The 22,576-nt window shown below is 41.4% G+C and overlaps 1 protein-coding gene across 1 annotated transcript in view; it reads left to right on the top strand.

The window, feature by feature from the left end:
* Window positions 1-22,576, top strand: part of AGBL1 (AGBL carboxypeptidase 1) — a 411,763-nt gene that overhangs the window by 236,053 nt on the left and 153,134 nt on the right. The gene's annotated exons all lie outside the window — the stretch shown is intronic.

Here is a 22,576-nt window from a genome sequence, read left to right as displayed (position 1 = left end):
GATGTTTTTCTTTCTCAGAGTCTCTCACCTAAGACTGGAAAACTCATACTCCTCGCTTGTCTTCCAGCCTCACATCCTAAGGCTTCCCTGCCTACCAGCACATGTTCTCAAAGGTGGGTCATGACCAACCTTCCAGTTCCGCAAGTAATCAAACTCAGTTTACCAGGCTGCACTAACCAGACACTCTGATTCATATGTTTCATGGATGTCTCATAACATGACTGGCTTCCCAGGTGGTGCTAGTGGGTAAAGAATCCACTGCCAGTGCAGGAGATGCAAGAAACCTGGGTTCGATCCCCTGGTCAGGAAGATCCCCTGGAGTAGGAAATGGCAACCCACTTCAGTATTCTTGCCTGGAAAATTCCATGGACAGAAGAGCCTGACGGGTTACAGTCCTTGGGGTTGCAAAGAGCTGGATGACTGAGCATGCATGTACACCATGACCACGAGTTTGTTATTAAAATCCCTTATTTTAATAGAAAAGGACAATGCAGTTTATTATTCATGGATTTATATATATATAGAAAAAGTATAAAACCATGCTAAAAAAAGATAATACCAGATTCAAAACAGTGATTCCATCTGAAGATGGTGGAGCATAAAGAGGAAAAAAAATGAATATTTATTGGGGAGTTTGAATTTCTTAAAGGAAAAGAATTTTAAGGAAGATATGACAGAAAGTGTGAGCTTTTAAATCTAGATGGGCAGGCACATGAGTGTCTGTCCTATTGTTTTTTTGCATCTTCAACTATATTTGTATTTCATATTTAAAGTTTAATTTAAAATTTAAAATGTCAACATGTCATCCTTAATCAAAAATTGATAAACTAGCATAAAATATGAAATAAACCACATATTCCTCATCTTATTATTCCCTAAGCAATTGCTTTTAACAGGTTCATGTTTTTCTTCAGTGCGCGTGTGCGCACACACACATACACACACACACACACATACATATATACCCACACATAAACACATGAACTCATGCATACCGATTCCTGAAATTTAGACTTAATGAACTTAAATTAGCCTTCCTGACAATTTTGTCCTGTGAAAGTCCAAATCTCTTCCCCATGCATTCCAGGATTGACAACCTCACTAAATTCTGTATTACCAATTATACTCCCACAAAAGTGTAGGAGATTATTTTCCTCCAGGGCCCAACCAACAATGGATTTCCCAGTCTTCTACATTTTCCTGTTGGTTAAAAAAATTAATCCCCCTCTCTCAAAATACCATTTCAGTGTTTTTCCATTTGAATCTCTTTGTGCATTATTCAAGTGATCCATATTTTTAAATGTTATTTATGTATCTTCCTTTTAAGTTACTCAATTTTAAGAGTCATTTGTCTATTGTTTTATTAGATGCTTTGTCTTTTCCTAAATGATGTAATAGGAGCTCTTTGTATATTAGAAATATTCTTCTTTGTAAAACATTGATTTATTTAGCAAATATTTATTAAGTGTTGATCATTGTTTTAAGATAGGGCATCAAGTGGTTGAGGTTTTCTCCTAGTCTGTCACTTCTTTTTAAATTTGTTAACATCTTTGCTTAGTTTTCATAGAGTCAAGTATAATAATCTTTTCCCTTATACTTATGAAAGTAATGTGTTAGGGAAAAAATATGATTTTTAAAGATTATGGAAGTAAGGCCCAGTGAGTGAAAAGTGACTTGTGCATGGTTGCATAGCTATTAAGTATGAAGCCAGAAATTGGAAACTGGGTCTTTTATAATAACAAAAATTGCTTTATTTTAAATGCAACACTTATAAAAGAATTCAAGTAACATAAAGATCTAGGTTAAGAACAATAAAATGGACACCCAGGGATATACTACCCATTTTAAGAAATGGAGCATTACTCCATATTTTAACCCCTGGAATCCTTGTTCCTAAGCGTGTGCTCAGCCATGTCTGACTATTTGTGACCCATGGACTAGAGCCCACCAGGCTCCTCTGTGCATGTGATTGCCCAGGCCAGAAACACTGGAGTGAGGTGCCATTCCCTTCTCCAGGGGATCTTCTTGACCCAGGAATTGAATTTGCTTCTCCTTCATAGTCAGGTGAATTCTTTACTAGTGTGACACCAGGGAAGCCCCTTGTTCCTGTGACCTCACAGTTTCTTCATTTGAGTAACTATCATCCTGGGTTTGTGTGTTAAATGCTCTCTTGCTCTTCTTTATACATGAAAATCACATTGATATATCTCTAAACAACCTACCGGTAGAAATATCAATAACCACAGATATACAGATGACTCCACCCTTATGGCAGAAAGTGAAGAGGAACTAAAAAGTCTCTTGATGAAAGGGAAAGAGGCGAGTGAAAAAGTTGGCTTAAAGCTCAACATTCAGAAAACGAAGATCATGGCATCTGGTCCCATCACTCCATGGGAAATAGATGGGGAAACAGTGGAAACAGTGTCAGACTTTATTTTTGGGGGCTCCAAATCACTGCAGATGGTGACTGCAGCCATGAAATTAAAAGACGCTTACTCTTTGGAAGGAAAGTTATGACCAACCTAGATAGCATATTCAAAAGCAGAGACATTACTTTGGCAACAAAAGTCCATCTAGTCAAGGCTATGGTTTTTCCAGTGGTCATGTATGGATGTGAGAGTTGGACTGTGAAGAAAGCTGAGCACTGAAGAATTGATGGTTTTGAAGTGTGCTGTTGGAGAAGACTCTTGAGAGTCCCTTAGACTGCAAGGAGATCCAATCAGTCCATCCTAAAGGAGATCAGTCCTGGGTGTTCTTTGGAAGGAATGATGCTAAAGCTGAAACTCCAGTACTTTGGCCACCTCATGTGAAGAGTTGACTCATTGGAAAAGACTCTGATGCTGGGAGGGATTGGGGGCAGGAGGAGAAGGGGACGACAGAGGATGAGATGGCTGGATGGCATCACAGACTCAATGGATGTGAGTTTGAGTAAACTCCGGGAGTTGGTGATGGACAGGGAGGCCTGGCATGCTGCAGTTCATGGGGTCGCAAAGAGTCGGACATGACTGAGTGACTGAGCTGAACTGAATTGAAACAACTGACTGTCAAGTCTGGTATTTGGGGCTTTAGGTAAATGGAAACATACTGTGTATGCATATCTTGTGTTATAATGGGCTTATTTTGTTAATAACATTTGAGACTGAACCATATAACATGTTGGAATTGCATCTGAGCCATTCATTTTCACTACTGTATAATACTCCCAGGTATCAGTTTAGGTCTAGTCATCCATTTTACTGTTGATGGCTAATTGAAATATTTACAATTTTGTTTTGTTTGCTATTACATACAGAATATGTATACAAATAAAGAGCCTCTTGATGAGGGTGAAAGAGGAGAGTGAAAAATCTGGTTAAAACTCACTATTAAATAAACCAAGATCATGGCATCCAATCTTATCTCTTCCTGGCAGATAGAAGGGCAAAAAGTGAAAGCAGTGACAGATTTCATTTTCTTGGGCCCCCAAATAACTGTGGACGGTGACAGCAGCCATAGAATTAAAAGAGGCTTGCTCCTTGGAAGGTTGGCTATGACAAACCTAGTGCACGCCTGCTAAATTGCTTCAGTCCTGTCCAACTCTTTGTGCCCCTATGGATTGTAGCCCACCATGTTCCTCTCTCCATGGGATTCTCCAGGAAAGAATACTGGAATAGGTTGCCATGCCTTCCTCCAGGGGATATTCCTGACCCGGGGATCAGACCCACGTCTCCTGTGGCTCCTGCACTGCAGACAGATTTTTACTGCTGAGCCACTGGGAAACCCATGATAAATCTAGGCAGCATATGAAATGTAAAAAGCAGAGACATCACTTTGCTGACAAATGTCTGAATAGTCAAAGCTATGGTTTTTCCAGTAATCATGTAAAGATGTGAGAGTTGGATCATAAAGAAGGCTGAGAGCCAAAGAATTGATGCTTTCAAATTATGGTCCTGGAGAAGACTCTTGAGATTCCCTTGGACAGCAAGGAGATCAAACCAGTCAATTCTAAAGGAGATCAACCCTGGATATTCCCTGGAAGGAGTGATGCTGAAGCTGACGTTCCAATACTTTGGCCACCTGATGTGAAGAATCAATTCATTGGAAAAGACCCTGATGCTGGGAAATGTTGAGGGCAAGAGAAGAAGGGGGTGACAGAGAATGAGATGGTTGGATGGCATCACCAAGTCAATGGATATGAATCTGAGCAAACTCTGGGAGATATTGAAGGACAAGGAAGCCTAGCATGCTGCAGTTCATGGGATTGCACAGAGCGGGACACAACTTAGTGACTGAACAACAATAGCAACAATTTAGTGTTTTGTTTTTGGTTGCCCTCAAGATTTTCTCACTAACTTTGGTTTTCAGCAGTTTGACTATCATCTATATAGGTGAGATGTGTGTAAATATGCTTGTATCACTTATTCTGCTTAGAAGTCTGTGAGCTCCTTGCATTAAGGATTGATTCCTTGATTTCTCTTTCTAATTTTTCATTGTTAGTATATAGAAATGCAAGTGATTCCTGTGTATTGATTTTGTATCCTGCAACTTTGCTAAATTCACTGATTAGCTCTAGTAATTTTCTGATACTGTCTTTACGGTTTTCTTTGTACAGTATCATGTCATCTGCAAACAGTGAGAGCTTTACTTCTTTTCCTATCCGGATTTCTTTTATTCTTTTTCCTCTCTGATAGCTATGACTCCCAGAACTATGTTGAATAATAGTGGCGAAAGTGGACACCCTTGTCTTATTCCTGATCTTTCAGTTTTTTACCATTGAGAATAATGTTTGCTGTAGGCTTATCATATATAGCCTTTACTATGTTGAGGTAGGTTCCTTCTATGTCTAATTTTTTGGGTTTTAATCATGAATAGGTGCTGAATTTTGTCAAAGGCTTTTTCTGCATCTATTGAGATGATCATATGGTTTTTATCTTTCAGTTTGTTAATATGGTGTATCACATTGATTGATTTGCCTATATTGAAGAATCCTTGCATCCCTGGAATAAACCCAACTTGGTCATTGTGTATAAGCTTTTTGATGTGTTGCTGAATTCTGTTTGCTAAAATTTTGTTGTTCGTCAGTGATATTGGCCTGTAGTTTTCTTTTTGTGTGTTGTCTTTGAATGGTTTTGGTATCAGGGTGATGGTGGCCTTGTAGAATGAATTTGGAATTGTTCCTTCCTCTGCAATTTTTTTGAAAGAGTTTTGGAAGGATAGGCATTAGCTCTTCTCTAAATGCTTGATAGAATTCTCCTGTGAAGCCATCTGGTCCTGGGCTTTTGACTTTTGGGAGATTTTTGATCACAGTTTCAATTTCAGTGCTTGTAATTGGGTTGTTCATAATTTTTATTTCTTTCTGGTTCAGTCTTGGAAGATTGAGCTTTTCTAAGAATCTGTCCATTTCTTCCAGGTTATATATTTTATTGCTATATAATTGTTCATAATAGTCTCTTATTATCCTTTATATTTCTGCATTGTCTATTGTAACCTCTCCTTTTTCATTTCTAGTTTTGTTAATTTGATTCTTATTTTTTTTTCTTGATGGGTCTGGCTAAGAGTTTGTCAATTTTATCTTCTCAAGAACCAGCTTTTAGTTTTATTAATCTTTGATTAATAAATGATTCTTTGTTTGTTTTCTTTTTCATTTATTTCTGCTCATATGTTTATGATTTTTTTCCTTCTACTAATTTTTTTTTGTTCTTCTTCTTCTTTTTCCCATACACTACTGCTTTAGGTGTAAAGTTAGGTTGTCAATTTGATGTTTTCCTTGTTTCTTGAGATAGGATTGTATTGCAATAGTCTTTCCTCCTAGAACTGCTTTTGCTGTGTTCCATAGGTTTTGAGTTGTTGTGTTCTCATTCTCGTTTGTTTCTAGAAATTTTTTGATTTCCCTTTTGATTTCTTCAGTAACCTGTTGGTTATTTAGAAATGTGTTGTTTAATCTCCATATGTTTGTGTTTCTTACAGCTTTTTTCTCCTAATTGGTATCTAGTCTCATAGCTTTACGGTTGGAGAAGATGTTTGGTATGATTTCACTTTTCTTAAATTTACTGAGGTTTGATTTGTGACCCAAGATGTGGTCTATTCTGGAGAATGTCCCTTGAAAAGAAGGTGTATTCTTCTGCATTTAGATGGAATATACTGAAGATATCAATGAGATCCATCTCATCTAATGTATCATATAAGCCTTGTGTTTCCTTACTAATTTTCTGTTTTGATGATCTGTCCATTGGTGTGAGTGGGGTATTAAAGTCTCCTACTATTATTGTGTTACTGTCATTTCTCCTTTTATGTCTGTTAGTGTTTGTCTTATGTATTGAGGTGCTCCTATGATGGGTGCATAGGTATTTACAATTGTTATGTCTCCCTCTTGGATTGATCCCTTGATCATTATGTAGTGTCCTTCCTTAACTCTTGTAATCTTCTTTATTTTAAGGTCAATTTTGTCTGATATGAGAATTGCTACTCCAGCTTCCTTTTGCTTCTTATTTGCATGGAATATATTTTTCCATTCTCTCACTTTCAGTCTATATGTGTCTTGAGGTCTGAAGTGGATTTCTGGTAGACAGCATATATACGGGTCTTGTTTTTGTATCCATTCAGCTAGTCTGTGTCTTTTGTTTGGAGCATTTAATCCATTTACATTTAAAGTAATTAGTGATATATATGTTCCTATTGCCATTTTCTAATTTTGGGGGGTTGATTTTGTAGATCATTTTTCTTCTGTTGTATTTCTTGACTATAGAAGTCTGTTTAACATTTGTTATAAAGCTGGTTTGGTGGTACTGAATTCTCTTAACTTTTGCTTGTCTGAAAAGTTTTTTATTTCTCCAACAGTTTTGAATGAGATACTTGCTGGGTACGGTAATCTTGGTTGTAGATTTCCCCTTTCAGTACTTTAAATATATCCTGCCATTCCCTTCCAGCCTGCAGAGTTTCTGCTGAAAGATCAGCTGTTAAGCAAATGGGTTTCCCTTGTACGTTACTTGTTGCTTCTCCCTTGCTGCTTTTAATATTCTTTCTTTGTTTAGTCTTTATAGTTTGATTAGTATGTGTGTTGGCATGTTTCTGCTTGGGTTTATCCTATATGGAACTCTTTGTGCCTCTTGGACTTTATTGGCTATTTCCTTTTCCATGTTGGGGAAATTTTCAACTATAATCTCTTCAAAAAGTTTCTCATACCTTTTCTTTTTCTCTTCTTCTTCTGGGACCCCTATAATTCAAATGTTGGTGTATCTGATATGGTCCCAGAGGTCTCTGAGGCTGTCCTCAGCTCTTTTCATCCTTTTTATTTTATTTTGCTCTTCAGAAGTTATTTCCACCATTTTATCTTCCAGCTCACTGATTCATTCTTCTGCTTCAGGTATTCTGCTATTGATTCCTTCTAGAGTATTTTAATTTCAGTAATTGTGTTGTTTGTGTCTGTATGCTTATTCTTTACTTCTAGGTCTTTGTTAAGTGACTCTTTCATTTTCTCCATTTTGTTTTCAAGGTTTTTGATCATCTTTACTATCATTATTCTGAATTCCTTTTCAGGTAATTTTCCTGTTTCCTCTTCATTTCTTTGGACTTCTGTGTTTCTAGTTTGTTCCTTTATTTGTGCAGTATTTCTCTGCCTTTTCATTTTTTAAAAAGTTATTGTGTTTGAAGCCTCTTTTTTCCCAGGCTTCAAGGAAAGTTGAATTCTTTCCTTGAAGAAGGTTGAATTATTTCTTCCTTTTTGTTTCAGCCCTCCTAAGGTTGGTCCAGTGGTTTGTGTGAGCTTTGCATAGGGTAAGATTTGTGCTGAGTTTTTGTTTGTTTCTTTGTTTTTCCTTACTCAGCACAAGGCTGAGTGAGGTGGTAATTCTGTCTGCTGATGACTGGGTTTGTATTTTTGTTTTGTTTGTTGTTTAAATGAGATGTCCTGCACAGGGTGCTACTGGTGGTTGGGGGATGCTGGGTCTTGTACCAAGTGGGTTCCTTTGTGTGAGTTCTCACTGTTTGATACTCCTTAGGGTTGGTTCTCTGGTAGTCTAGGGTCTTGGAGTCAGTGCTCCCACTCTAAAGGCGCAGGGTTTGATCTCTGGCCAGGAACAAATATTTCACAAGTGGTTTGTTATGGCATTAAGGTAGAGTAAAACAAATATCCAAAAATGAGAAACCAAAGATGAACCCCAGACAAATGGCAGTTACAAAATCAGACAAATAATAATTAAAAATGGAATATACACATATACATATACACCCATGAACAAAGTAAAAACAGTCCAACTAAAATAAAGCACAGTAGATTGATCTGGCAAACAAAGGAAATCAAATATTATATTTACCAGTTAGGAACAAAACTAACTTAAGCACAAACTGAAAAGCAAGACTAAAGGAAGGTGTCAACTGGGGAATAAAGCAATGAAAACAAAACTAACAAATACATTGAGAGGAAAGGAAAGAAAGAAAGAATAGATATGCAAAGTTAAACAGAGGTAGATGAAGATTTATATACATTAAAGATTAACTACAAGGGGAAAAGAACAGTAGGAAAGGCAAACGAAGGTATAAATGTAGAAAAAATAATAATAGATTTAAAAAATTAAAAATTAAAATTAAAAAAAGAGAAAAGGAAAAAAGAGGAAAACTCCTCAGAACAGCAAAAGCCCAACATAGAAGCAGAGGTTTATGACAATAAAAAATGTGAATGAGGAAAAAGAAAAAAAAAATGTTCGAAAGCTTAATTGGATTTCTTAGTGTCAATAAAACCAACAACTACAACAGAGGAGAGGAAAAGGAAAAAGAAAAAAAAATCCAAAAGAATCTACAGAACAAGTCAAAAAATAAGAATAATATATGTTTTTCTTAAGTCACTGCTGTCAGAGTCCTTTCCCTCGCTGAGAGTCACAGTCCACCTCACCTCCCTAGGATGCCCTCCAACACTGTGTTGATCTCTGGACCTGCTGTGGGGGCAGCTCAGATTCTAATCTGGCCCTACTCCTGTGCGTTCTTGCCTCCAACGTCCACAGCTATCAGAGCTACTGTGTTTTCTTTTGTGGGAGCTCTCAGTGATCTTTTATATATTCCATAGAAATAGTGTCTGCTTAGTTGATCGTGTGGATTTAATTGGCATCTGTACAGCTGGTGGGAAGGGTTTGGGTCTTCTTCCTTAGCCACACTGTCCCTGGGTTTCAATTGTGGTTTTATTTCCACCTCTGCATGTGGGTCATCCACTGGGGTTTGCTCCTGAGGCTGCTCTGGAGGACTTGGGCTTGCCCCTGGGAGGGCCGGGCCTGGAGGTGGTGCAGCTGCTTGGGTCACAGGGGTTCTGGCAGCACCAGGTACTCAGGAGGGTTGGCGGCTAGGGCAGCAGGAAATACAGTGCTCTAGAAGGGTATGGCAACCAGTACTGGGCCAATGCGTTCCAGTATTCTTGCCTGGAGAACTGGCCCCCTCTCCCTGACAGAGAAGCCCGGCAGGCCACAGTCTACAGGGTCGCAAAGAGTCGGACAGGACTGAAGCGACCCTGCACGCATAAACACAAGACTTTTTTTTTTTTTGCCCGTGGCAGCTCTGCCCCAGTGAGAGTTGAGCGTGAAGGTGGCACAGCTGCTTGGCTTGCGGGGACCCTGGCGGCACCAAGTGAGCAGGGACACGGACTGCCTCTGTAGCAGGAGTTATGGCCTTATCAGAGTCTTTTTTGAGCCTTTTGTAGCTGGTGACCGGGAGGCCTCTTTGGCCCGTCTTTCTCCGTAGCACCACCCATTCAGGCAGTTAGAGGAACCCCTGGCTGGGGTCCTACTCTGTAGGTCAGTGCATCAGGCACTGAAAGGGGCAACTGGGTGGGGCCCTACTCTGTAGTTCAGTGCGGCAGGCGCATTTGACGGGCCAGCCTCTCTGTTGTTCAGCTGCTGATGCTGGCTTGTGGAGAGAGAGAGGCTATGGTGAGGGTTCCATGCTCTTTGCATGACCCAGCAGTATCGCCTCGCTTCCGTGGCTGCCTGGCTTTCCTCCACAGGCATTTCCAACCACAATCTCCTCCCTCACATCCCCTCGATCTGTCCCTCTGCATCAACAGCAGCCCTCGCATTGAGATTGCTCCACAATCCCTAAACTCCAGCTCCGAGCCGCTGCACCTTCCAGGAGACCCGTGTTCCTGCCCGGTGTATGTATGGCTGCGGCAAGTACTGTCTGATTCTCATTCCATTTAGGCGGCCACAGATCAGCTGTTTCACTCTCAGCCTTAAATGTTTCTCCTCTGACTCAGACAAGTGTCCCGATGTGGGGATCAGACCCCTGCTTCAGTTCCCCTACCTGCCGAGGGCAGGTCCAGTCCTACTAACACTCCTGGGTTTTCCCCTAGTCCCTTGGTCCTACTGAGTTTTGCATGGGTCTATATATTATTCAACACTGGGCAGGGACTCCTGTCTGCTCTCAGCTGGTGTTCTGCATGCACTTCTGTGTCTGAAGGGGTATTCCTGATGTATCCGTGGAGAGAGTTGTACTCCATGTCCACCTCCTCCTCCATCATCTTGTTCTCCCACCATCAGCTTTTAATAGCACATTTGCAATACAGAGAGCCTATGTCTCCATGCCCATTTCCTCCAGCCGGAGCAAACAACTTTTCATTTCCTTCTACCCCCAAAACATGATATATTAGCCTGGGTCCTGAGCTTGAGAGAGTTTGGTTCTCCTCTCACAGCAGTTTAAGTTTTATTTTGTATGAGAGGGCTCGAAGAAGGAGGTGCTGTTTTTTGCCTGTTCATCAGCAGCTCGTGAGCATGTTGCTCACATCTCAAATTTCTCTTTCATTTCTTTAAACATAGTTTTGTATATTATATTGTTATTTTATATTGTTTTCCACAGATCGACTGTCTCCTGGAGGTCTTAGTTCCTACAGAAGAACTCAAAGATATTGTTACATATATTCCTTGAGGAGGAACAACAGTTCAGTTCAGTTCAGCCACTCAGTCGTGTCTGACTCTTTGCGACCCCATGGACTGCAGCACGCCAGGCCTCCCTGTCCATCACCAACTCCCAGAGTTTACTCAAACTCATGTCCATTGAGTCGGTGATGCCATCCAACCATCTCATCCTCTGTCGTCCCCTTCTCCTCTTGCCTTCAATCTTTCCCAGCATCAAGTTCTTTTCCTTCTTTAATTGATGCACTATAGTTTTCTGATTGTTCCTCTTTTTTTCTTCATTCCCTACTTCCCTGATTAGCAACTGTTTGAATCTGCTCTTTGGAACTCTGAGAAGGTCTAGGAGACTACTTGAAAGGCTTTTGTGTCCAGGGCTTTCAGGGATTTCTTAAAATTTTACCTCTTCTACAAGCAGCCTTTCTTCCTCTCTTATATGCCACCAAAGCAGAAAAATTTGTTACTCCCTTGTTGGGATATACCGCTCTTTGCATTCTGAAATTCAGTGCATTCAGCTGCCTTATGATATTAATCTCTGATAGATTCAAGAAAAGTTATGATGGATATGAAATCATGCAACTCAGATTGGGGCTTTAACCTATGATCTGTTCATTGAGAACAAGCATCTGGTCTCAGGATTTAATGAAGCTCAGGTTCTTGATGTCTCATTGCAGAAAGAATTTAATGAGAAACAAAGTCATAGGTGAGAAGTGGCTTTATTTAGAAAGAAATACACTCCACAGACAGAGTGTGGCCTATCTCAGAAGGTAAGAGAGGACCTTGAAATATGATATGGTGAGTTTTTATTGGCTGGGTAATTTAATAGGTTAATAAGGCAGAGGATTGTTCCAACTATCTTGGGACAGGCATAGAGATTTCTAGGAATTGGGCCACCCTCCCTCTTTGATCTTTGGTGGTTGGCTTGGAAACTATTATGGTACTTGTGGGTGTGTCATTTAGCTTATGCTAATGTATTACAAGCTCAATGAGGCTCAAAGAAGTCAGATCTGCTATCTTGAACCTAGTTAGTTCTAATAAGTTTTTCTTTTCTTCTGTGTCCATGGTGTCAGAGTCAGACATGAATGGGCAACTAGCACAGCACAGCCACATGGCTATGCCATCTTTTAAAGAATGCCCTGTCTGCTTCCTGTCTTGGATAGATTATTATTCAGCTTTTTTTTCTCCATTAGGATGAGAGAAACATTGTCCAGTGGCTTTCTATATGTTTTCTTCAAGAAAGCTGTTAAAAGTATTTAGTCTATTATTCTTCTCTTAATGGGAATCCTCACCCCTTCAAATTCCATTAATATCCCTTTCTCTATTGACTTTTTAGTTTCAATTATTAGATTTTTCACTTCTAGAAATTTATTCCATCCTTATCCACATCAGCATTTTGCTTTTAGAGTCTCATTCCTTGTTCATATCTCAAATTTCTCTTTCATTTCTTTCAACATTATGTGTTTTTTTTTTTTTTAATGTTGTTATTTTATTTTGTTTCCCATCAATCTAGTATCTTGTGTCTCTGCAAATCTGGTACTCCTTCTTGTCTCTGCTGCCTGTCTGTCATGGGGCCTTGTTTCCTGGTGTGTTTCATAATTGTTGACACCAAATCATTCATTTTTCTTGGAATTTTACCTCCTGGAGGTCTTTGAGGTCAAAATTGAGGCTGCTTTACTTAAGAAAGCATTTGTATTTGCTTTCACTAGTTATCTGAGGATGCTAACAAATTCAGATAACTGTATTACCTTTCTTAAATTTAGGGACCACATATGGATCATGAATTCAAATGAATGTGAAAGTTTCCTTATAGTTATAGACTCCTAGGGAATTTTGAAATAAGGTTTTCTTGCTCTGCCTTTTTGTGAATCAAACTTGAAGACTTTTGGTGGGGGGGGGTGTCTCAGCTTTATGCAAGAATCTCTATTTGATGCCCCACCAAGGATAAGCCACATGCTTCACTTTCCTGCATCTTCTGCAGCTTTCAAAGCAAAAACTCATGGTCTCCAAGGCTTGGTAGAAATCCTTGGGTGAAAAGTATGCTTTGATGCTTGCTTACCTTTCAAGACTTCTTTGGTCTCACTTTGTTTTTGGCCTCTATAGATTTCTTTATTTCAGATCAGCTCAGCAATGCATTGAAAATTTTTTTAGAAAAAGAGAGTTTATTTTAGTATGATGGTTGTTTCATTTGGGGGATTGTTCAGAATATTTAGTCTATTATTCTGTTGGAAATGGAGGTTTTCACTCCTTGATCTTTCCACTTTACATGCTGCTTCTTTCCATTAGAAAGAAAAAATAAAACTATTTTTTTTGTTTACTATAACAGATGATACGAATTTGAAAGTCTGTTTGTGAATCTGAAATAGTATATCTGCTTTTCTATATTTAGAATTGACATTAGTCCTGCTGAAAGAATATTCTTTCTTTTATGGTTCTTGAAATATTCTTTTTTTTCCTCTCCTAGCAGAAAGTAAGGATTTTAATGAAGAAATAATTTGAAAATTTTAAATTGAGAATCCAACTAAGGACCAGGTTTGCTCCAGTGCCTTTTGCTTCTTTTCTTTGACATCATGAACATTATCTGAAGAGTGACTTTTGTTTGGCTTTGTTCTTTGCCTTTAAGATGGCTTGTTCACCTAGAGGTACCTCCTCTTTCTGATTTCAGTCACCCATACCAACACTGTCATCAACACCAGAAACCTCCAAAAGACAAGTTATTTATTTCATCCCATCTGTCTGCTCTGTGAAACTAACTTTCGTTAGTTGCTCAGGCATGTCTGACTCTTTGCGACCCCATGGACTATAGCCCATCCATGGAATTCTCCAGGCAAGAATACTGAATTGTGTAGCCATTCCTTGCCACCCTAAAACAAAACGTACACAGTCACATTGCAAGTCTGACTTACAAAATGCTGAGACTGTGTTGTAATGCTCTTTCTCTTTTCTTAAAAATAAGGATTGAATTTAATGGAATAACACTGATGTGAGTGATATGACATTATCCAATTTGTTTGTGGTGGTTTCCTACTCCCATTGTGCAAACCAAGTTGGAGGGAAAAAAGTAGTTCGGTCACACAGGCTTTTGTAAACAAGAATCTCTCGAGGCCATAGCAGGGATATCACTACACTGATTCCAGTCGAAGGAGAAGATTCAGGAACACAGACTATGGGCTGAGTCACTGGGCATATTAACTGCCTGAAATGTGATCATTGAAATTTATGTCCAAAGCCACCTTGGTAATGATTTCCTGATGGAGTTCTGACCTTAAGCTGGTATGTGCGGTGCTGCTTTTCCGAAGCAACAGGTGAATGCGGTAGGAGCGTCCATGCCACAACTCAGAAGCAATTGGAGACACCCCAGTGTTCTCTGTGCACCCTCCCTGTAGCTGATTTTCTGTGGCTCATTGAATGTGGAGCCCAGGTGCAGCTGTGGGTTTTGACATCCCAAAATTTTATAGGGCAAGGGCATCCTCAACATGTACTGATGTGCATCCGGGTTGGAAGTGGCTATTCATGAAACTGACAGAGTAAAACCCTAATTAGAAAGACCCGCAGGCGCCCTGTACCCCGGGATGCTTTAACAGAGCTGTCACTGTCTTCCCTCAGGCAGGATCACTGGGCTAGAACACTGAGCAAAAAACATTTTGTTCAATGTTCACCATAAATAACTCCCATCATTAGCAACGTGACAAGTGAAAAGACGACCTGCATGTCAAGAGACAAAGGTTTTTGTATGGTGGTTGTAAGGGGTGATTCTGAAAACTTTTAGCTGCTGGGGAAGTAGATTTTACCTCCTGAGAGATGCTACTAGAAACTAGGGAAGTCAAATGAGTATGCCTCTCTGATCTTCAGCGGAATGAAGCTTAATTTGAGGTTTTGGAAACACTGTAGGCTGGGAAAGGGCTGCAGTGGAGGGACTTGACTTTGAATCTTGATTCATGTCAGTATTTTGTAGGACTTTTTCAATTCTTTGAAGCTCTATTTCTTGGTCTTTGCAATGGAGGGTTGTAAGCAACTCTTTGTTTAGGCTTAAAATGTAGCCCTGTTAATTAAGATTCTGAATTCTTTGGGGAAAAAAAAAAAAAGCAAACCTATATACCTTATTGCTCTCTGAATACGTTTGTGCAAACAGCCTTTATTCATACAGTTGAAAAGATACATTGCTAGATCATATGGTAGTTTCTCAAGCTGTTATGGAAAGCAAGAGTCCTTATCTTAATTTCTTCTCAGTCAATAACAATTCCTAATTAAGAAGGAAGAGGAGAAAAGTAGAAACGGTACTCCTTTGAAGGAAGCTGTGATGTAATGATTTGGTGGGCAACTTACATAGTTTAATTAAGCACTCTGATTGAATCAATATGTACCCAACAGTTCAGCCTGGCAATCAGCTTAATCTCATTAAATGTTGTTCAGGCCCCAATAATTGATTAATAATACATTATCATTTATGAATTATTGACTTCAAGTTATTATAATTGCACCTGCTTTGTTCACTGCATCTGCTGCCCACATGTTAATTATGAAATGCTCAAGCACTTTTCTTGGAATAACTTTAGAGATAAAGCTGATGGGGTTTTTAATGAAGTAAGATTATCTTTGGTTCAGAGCTGGCCTTTCTCAACCCTGTGTTGTTTAATAAAAGGGAGCAGATATTTGCTTTTTTAAAGCCAGGCTCTAAGAGTTAAAGACGGAGTTGGCAGACCTCATGCTCAAGTTGGACGGTGAGCCCTTCTGAATGAGGTAGGTGATGTCAGCCTCCTAAGCCAGTGGATTCTACTTACTGAGAAAGAGCTTGCCTTACTCAGTAGGGAGTGGGTTTCATCCAGAAGAGATGGGTGCTTCCTTCTTCAGTGGTCTGGGAGGAAAGAGAGGGCCTCAGAAAGGAAAATGGAATTGGCAATGTGAAGGATTATCCTTAGACTGTGGGAGAAGAAGAACTCCTTGGAACTTCTAACATCAAGGAAATGTATTACCTTGTCAATTACCAGTTGACATGGGGGAACAACCTTCTGTTTCAACTGAGATCATACTGAAAAAGTTATCCCCCCAAAAGACATCTATTACATGCCACTGAGTGAGACAGACCCTGGATATAGAGACGTCATTTCTGTTCTGGAGTTTCCTGATTCTGTCTTTGAGGGTTGGATTTGCCTGAGGTTATTTGGGGATTCTAGAGGAAAGATTAGACCTTTCCTGGCTAGAGATAGGAAAGTGTTAGTTGCTCAGTCGTGTCCAACTCTTTGTGACTCCATGGGCTCTAGCCCACAAAGCTCCTCTGTCTGTGGATTTCTCCAGGCAAGAATATTGAAGTGGGCTGCTATGCCCTTCTCCAAGAGATTGGAAGCATGGGAGCTGTTTGAGAAAATGCCCTTTAGAAGGATCTTAGACTGAAGAAGGGGAGTGATCCCACTTAAACCAGGTTTAACCAGATTAGTCCTTTGCGTCCTATTTCTCCCTACTTCTAGCTACATTCTCTCTCTCTCTTTCTCTCTCTCTCTTTTTTTTTCGAGGGGCAGCTGGTTAGCAAAATCCTGCTTCAGAGCCCCAGTCTGGCCTCAGCTCTGCCAGAGAATAGACACAGGAGTTGACAATGAACCCCCGCTTGAGGCCGAACATAAAAGGAGAGGACAAGGTTAATCTGATTATGGCTGCAGAATGCATTTCTGTTTGATGCTCAAGGGGAAGTAAAATTTTGGGACATGGGGAGTCCCAATTTTGCAAAGTCCCATGGCCCTTCCTACGCTGTGAGTCTCTTTCCATGGCCTTCCTTGAAGGACCTGGGCTTGATTTTATCGACAACACCCTGGGAGGCATTACTGTTGCCCCCTCTGGTTCTTAGCTCTTAAGAAACCCTTCAAGGATGAAAGATTCTGGCTCTCCTAGGATGTTCCTTCTCCAGTGAGATCCCCCTTTAATCTCCAAAACCTTGCCCAGAAATCAGTAGAGTAAGAAATAAGATTTCATCTTAAGGCTATATATTTTTTTCCTTTTTGTGAATGCCTTTAAGAGATTGAATATTTTCAAGTGAAAGATATATTTTTAATAACTTTATTTATTTATGGCTGTGCTAAGTCTTCGTTGCTACACGGGCTTCTCTATAGTTGTGGTGCGCAGGCTTCTCATTGCAACAGCTTCTCTTGTTGCAGAGCACAGGCTCTAGGGCACGTGAGATTCCATAGTCACGGCTCCCAGGCTCTAGAACACAGACTCAGTAGTTATAATGAACGGGCTTAGTTGCTCTGTGGCATGTGGGCTCTTCCTGGATCAATGATGCGACCCGTGTCTCCTGCACTGGCAGGCACATTCTTTACCACTGAGCCACCAGGGAAGCCCCAGGAAAGATTTTGATAGAGTGGGAAAGCATAGGTTTATCTTCAGGCCTGGGCTGGCATCCTGGATTTTCTGTGTGAAGTTTGGAAAGTGGCTTAAATTCTCTGGGTTTCAGTTTCCTTATCTATAGAACAGGGATGATATTATTGCCTTCGTAAGAGTGGTGAGGTTAAGCAGTAAGGTATATTTTCCTAACATAATGTCTAGAAAGTACGTGCACGCTCAGTTGTGTCTGACTCTTTGTGACCCCCTGGACTGTAGCCCACCAGGCTCCTCTGTCCATGGAATTTTCCATGCAAGACTGCTGGAATGGGTTGCCATTTTCTACTCCAGGGGATCTTCCCGACCCAGGGATCGAACCTGTGTCTCTGCGTCTCCTTCATCTCCTGTGTTGACAGGCAAGATTCTTTTACCACTGAGCTACCTGGGAAGCGCCAATGTCTTAAGGAAGGTGCTTGTTAAATTCTCGTGTGCACATTCTCTCTCTGCCATCCTTGGCTATTTGTAAGCTGGTGCATCACTCATCTTACTTGGTGCCATTTTAACTCTCAGGTTAGCACACAGCCTTCTGAATTGAGGAGCAGGGGGTGAGACTCAGCAGAGAGGCAAATTACCCAAATGTCATGTCAAGAGCACAGACCAAGCACAGCTGTTGGAACCTTTCTGATCAGCATTCAACTTTGAGCTCGGTAGACTGTTGTAAACCACTGAGAGTTGGGCAACCTCTGAAGTGAACCAGCCTCAGTTTCTTCATCTGTTAAATGACACCAGTAATATTTTTTCATATGACTGTGATAAAGTTGGAAAGCATTCGTGTATAAAGCACAAAGCCAGGCATTAGGTAAGAGCTCAGTAGTGCTCCTTCCTCCTGTACTCATCTTGTATAGGCAATGTTTACTTCAGAGAGGGATTGCTCAAAGAGGAGAATATAAGCTTTCGCATTTGTAGTTTCAGATAACACCAGCAGGCAGGAAGTCATCAGTATGACAAAACATCCTGTCTCAAATAGCCTAAAGCTCCCGGGATGGGGGTGGGGGAAGCTTGTCTATTTTATCTATTCATTTGCTTATTTATTTGGGTGCACAGGGTCTTAGTTGTGGCATGTGGAGTCTTTAATTTTGGCATGTGGGATCCAGTTTGCCAACTGGGGATCAGACTCAGGCCCCCTGCTTTGGGAATGCAGTCTTAGCCAATGGACCACCAGGGAAGTCCCAGATCTTGTCTGTTTTTGATACACCAAGTTAAGGATACCTTTTGGCAGAGACTGAAGCACTGTGTAACTCCTGTTTTCTGAATGAACCCCCAAAAGACCAATTTTAACGTAGCCAAAGCAGTCCTTCTATCTTGTACCCCTTTTCTTTACACTCAGCTTGTTTACTATGGGTAGACCCATGGAGAGTGCCCTAAGAAGCCCCATTATGTTGGCATAAAGGGGTTTAGACAAAATTGCAGAAGTGTTCTAAGAATATTGATTGTGTGGAAGCAATCTCTTACTAGATTCAGCTGCTCTTCCTGTGTTGAAATAAATCCCAGCTCACCTTGAAGTGAAGTGCTCCTTCAGATCCCAGATAATTCACTAGACTTTTTTTTTTTTTTTTGAGTCTTGCTTGATTTATTTTGATGAGATTCTCCATCTTTACCTCTTAGCTTTTGTTGACTAACCACACCTCTCCATTCATTTGGGCTTCCCTGATAGCTTGTTGCAGAAATCAGTACTCAAGAAACCAAGCACCACGCTCAGAGTTGGAGAACTCAGGTTTATTATGCTGGTGGGCCCAGAGGAGTTAACACTCCAAGCTCTGAGTCCTGAACAAAGGGGTTACAGAGTTTTTATAGACACACTGCAGTGGGCAACACTAGCTGTTAATAGGCTGGTTTAAACTAAGGGGTTTCACACATGTGGGAACAGTGGTCAAGATGGGGAGGGGGATGCCTGACCAGGACAGGCATGATTAGGCAGGTTTGCAGGGGCTGGGTGATTGCAAAGAGCAGAACAGGGTGAGTGAGATAAACTCCAGTTCCCAGGATTGAAAGTCCCCATTTTCTGAGACTATGTGACCTACGTGATCCAGACTTTGCAAGGGGCAAGGCGAGTTACAGAGGCAGAAGGAGGTAAAAATTTAACTTTTCCTCTTCATTCCCCCCTCTTGATGCTTCTGTCACTTCTATCACATCATCTCATGTTTTGGTAAGACATTCAGAGCTCCCCATTGTTTGGGGGGCTATATTGAGCTATTACCATCTAAAACTTTATGGATTCAATCCAAGAGGTTATGAACTGGGTAATTGCATTGAGAATACACGGGCTAAACAAGAGCACCACAAAGAACACGAAGAGAGGACTGGTTAAAGGGAGAAGCCACGATGCCCAGCTCTAGATATTGTTCCAATTACCCCAGGAATTTGCTAGTTCCTTTTCACGATTCCTGATTGGTTTACATAAAAGCAGCGTTCTTTGTTCAAAAAGAGGCAGAGTCCTCCCTTTTTAGCTGTCAGTAGGTCTAGTCCTCTCCTACTCTGTAAAACCTCCTCAGCCAGGGAGTCTAGTTGGTCCTGTAAGGCCACTAAAGATATGGCTACTCTCTCAATGTCGTCTGTGAAGCCTTTGAATAGTGTACGGTAAAAGGTGGCTGATGAAGCAATTCCTCTTATTCCCATACCTACCCCAGCCATGATTCCTAGACCATCTAGTAGGGGTATAAACTGGATGGCTCTTTTTGACCATGTATATGCTGCAGAGGTATGGTGAATGTCTGGTTGTTTGGGACAATATTCATCTGGGGGGTGAGGAAAGCTAAGGTGCAGATACTCACCCAGTTGACTGGTAGACACAGTAAGCATCTGCCCCACACACAAAGAAAAGGCCTCGATGGGGGTGGCACCATATTGTGTTTGTGGGAGGATGAGTGGGCCACTCACCTTTTATAGTTTGATTACAGTGGTCCCTGGCTAAATTGCCTACAGGTTCAGTTCTGCCATCATTTGTAAAGCATTCGGGAGCCTTTTGAGTTAACTCAGTTGCCTTTAAGACTGACCCTTGTAAGGGTGGATCTATAGGAGTTCCCATGGCTGTTGCATTATTTAATGGTACTGGTGTGGCTAAATACCGTGGAGCTCCTAAGGATAAGCAGAGCCAGCAGTCCCCGGCCAGCTGGGGGTGGTGTCATTAAGAAGGCAAGGAGTTGTGTTGAGAACCTGTAGCCTGGGTCATGCCGCCAACAGGCAGAGCCTGATTTTTTAGGGCAAAGTTGGTCCGTGATTTTCTTTGTCTGCATTATTGTCCCTGTCCAGTAGGTCTTTCCATTTGTTTGACAGACAGATACCTGTTCTGGGTTGTAACATCTGCATGGCATTTAAAGGTAGACAGAGGCACAGGGGCATGATGACAATGCCATGGTGTTGGGATACCGCCTGGGCTTTGGATCTTCTGGTGGGGGAGAGGTACTGGCAGTGGGGGGAATAACTGGGAAACATCTTTGGCACCCAGGCCCCTGGATATACATCGCATGTTATAAAGGTAGTAGGTGATCAGCCTATAGGATTGGCTATCTATACATTGTTCTAGCTGATGGTTGAGCAAGCGATTTTCCAAAAGTTGACTGTAACGTTGACAGGTGCATGATGGATAAGCAACGGTACCATCTGTTACAGCAAGGGACACCAAAAGTCTGCGAAGCAGCCTGCACATATCAGATAACTGAACACTAGCAACAGGTTTTCTCCCCATCTTTGGGTTGTCATGGCTATAGCAACTGAGCCTATCATGAAGGGGGATCAGTTATAATGTGGGGCAATTTAGTTCATAGGGAGAATTGATCATAAGAGACATCTAATAAGAATGAAGCTTCCCATTACAGTGAGATAACAGACAGCTAACCGTAGCTTCTGACCCAAATCCCAGTCCTAGGGTGTGACTGAAGCTAGTCTTGTAGCAAAGAGCACAGCAGTAATACCAATCAGGGGCACAGTCCAGGGTTGACAATGGAAATCCATTGGTATTTTGATAGCCGGATCCTCAAGCTTCCACTGTGCGTTGACCAGCCAGCTGCTGGACTGTGGCTGGAATAAGGCTGAAGAATCCTCAAGCTTCTGTGGTGTGTTGACTAGTCAGCTCCCCAAGCAACTAGAGCAGGGCTCAGTGTCCTTCATGGGTGAGGGCCATTGTTTTTGGAAACAGACCCTGAGGGGCTTTTCAGGGTCCCAAACTATTTTCCAGGTGTCCTCATCACGGAGCTGCTGCCTTCTTGACTCTGGTGTGGTGGATCCAAGGGATGACGCCTGTAACTTTAACAGCAGTAGAGGTTGCCAGGACAGCCATGTGAGGGCCTGTCCAAACTGGCTGAAGTGGTTCCTTTTTCCAGTCCTTAACCCATACCTCATCTCCTGGCTGATAGGGATGAGCCCAATTGCCCAAAAGAAGAGGTGTCCTTTCTAAGCTTTCTCGGGCGATATGGTGGAAAACTTTTCCCAGGGCCTGGAGGTATTGGGACATCTCCAGGTCAGCTTTTGGTTGGGGGTTTCCCTTGAGTTTTCCTATCACTGGGGGTTGATCTCCCATATAAAATCTCAAAGGGAGAATAGTCTGAGGACCTTGGGTGCACTGGGCTCGGAGTAAGGCTAGGGGTAACATGTTGACCCAAGATAACTGGATCTCCTGACAGAGTTTAGCTAAGGTAGTCTTGAGGGTCTGATTTATGCATAAAACTTTCCCTGAGCTCTGGTCTGTAAGCAGTGTAAAGCTTCCATTTGATACCCAGCATCCTGGATAAAGTTTAGATTATCTCAGACACAAAAGCTGGCTCATTGTCAGACCCTACAGAGAGAGGCAGCCCATATCTCGGGATTATGCAGATGGTGATTGCAGCCATGAAATTAAAAGACGCTTACTCCTTGGAAGAAAAGTTATGACCAACCTAGATAGTATATTGAAAAGCAGAGACATTACTTTGCCGACTAAGGTCCGTCTAGTCAAGGCTATGGTTTTTCCTGTGGTCAGGTATGGATGTGAGAGTTGGACTGTGAAGAAGGCTGAGCGCCGAAGAATTGATGCTTTTGAACTGTGGTGTTGGAGAAGACTCTTGAGAGTCCCTTGGACTGCAAGGAGATCCAACCAGTCCATTCTGAAGGAGATCAGCCCTGGGATTTCTTTGGAAGGAATGATGCTAAAGCTGAAACTCCAGTACTTTGGCCACCTCATGCAAAGAGTTGACTCATTGGAAAAGACTCTGATGCTGGGAGGGATTGGGGGCAGGAGGAGAAGGCGACGACAGAGGATGAGATGGCTGGATGGCATCACTGACTTAATGGACGTGAGTCTGAGTGAACTCTGGGAGTTGGTGATGGACAGGGAGGCCTGGCGTGCTGCGATTCATGGGGTTGCAAAG

This window comes from Oryx dammah, unplaced genomic scaffold, assembly GCF_014754425.2.
Source record: "Oryx dammah isolate SB20612 unplaced genomic scaffold, SCBI_Odam_1.1 HiC_scaffold_16, whole genome shotgun sequence".
NCBI classification, from domain to species: Eukaryota; Metazoa; Chordata; class Mammalia; order Artiodactyla; family Bovidae; genus Oryx; species Oryx dammah.
Note: the sequence above shows the minus strand (reverse complement) of the source record. Positions and strands in the feature narration are given on the sequence as shown.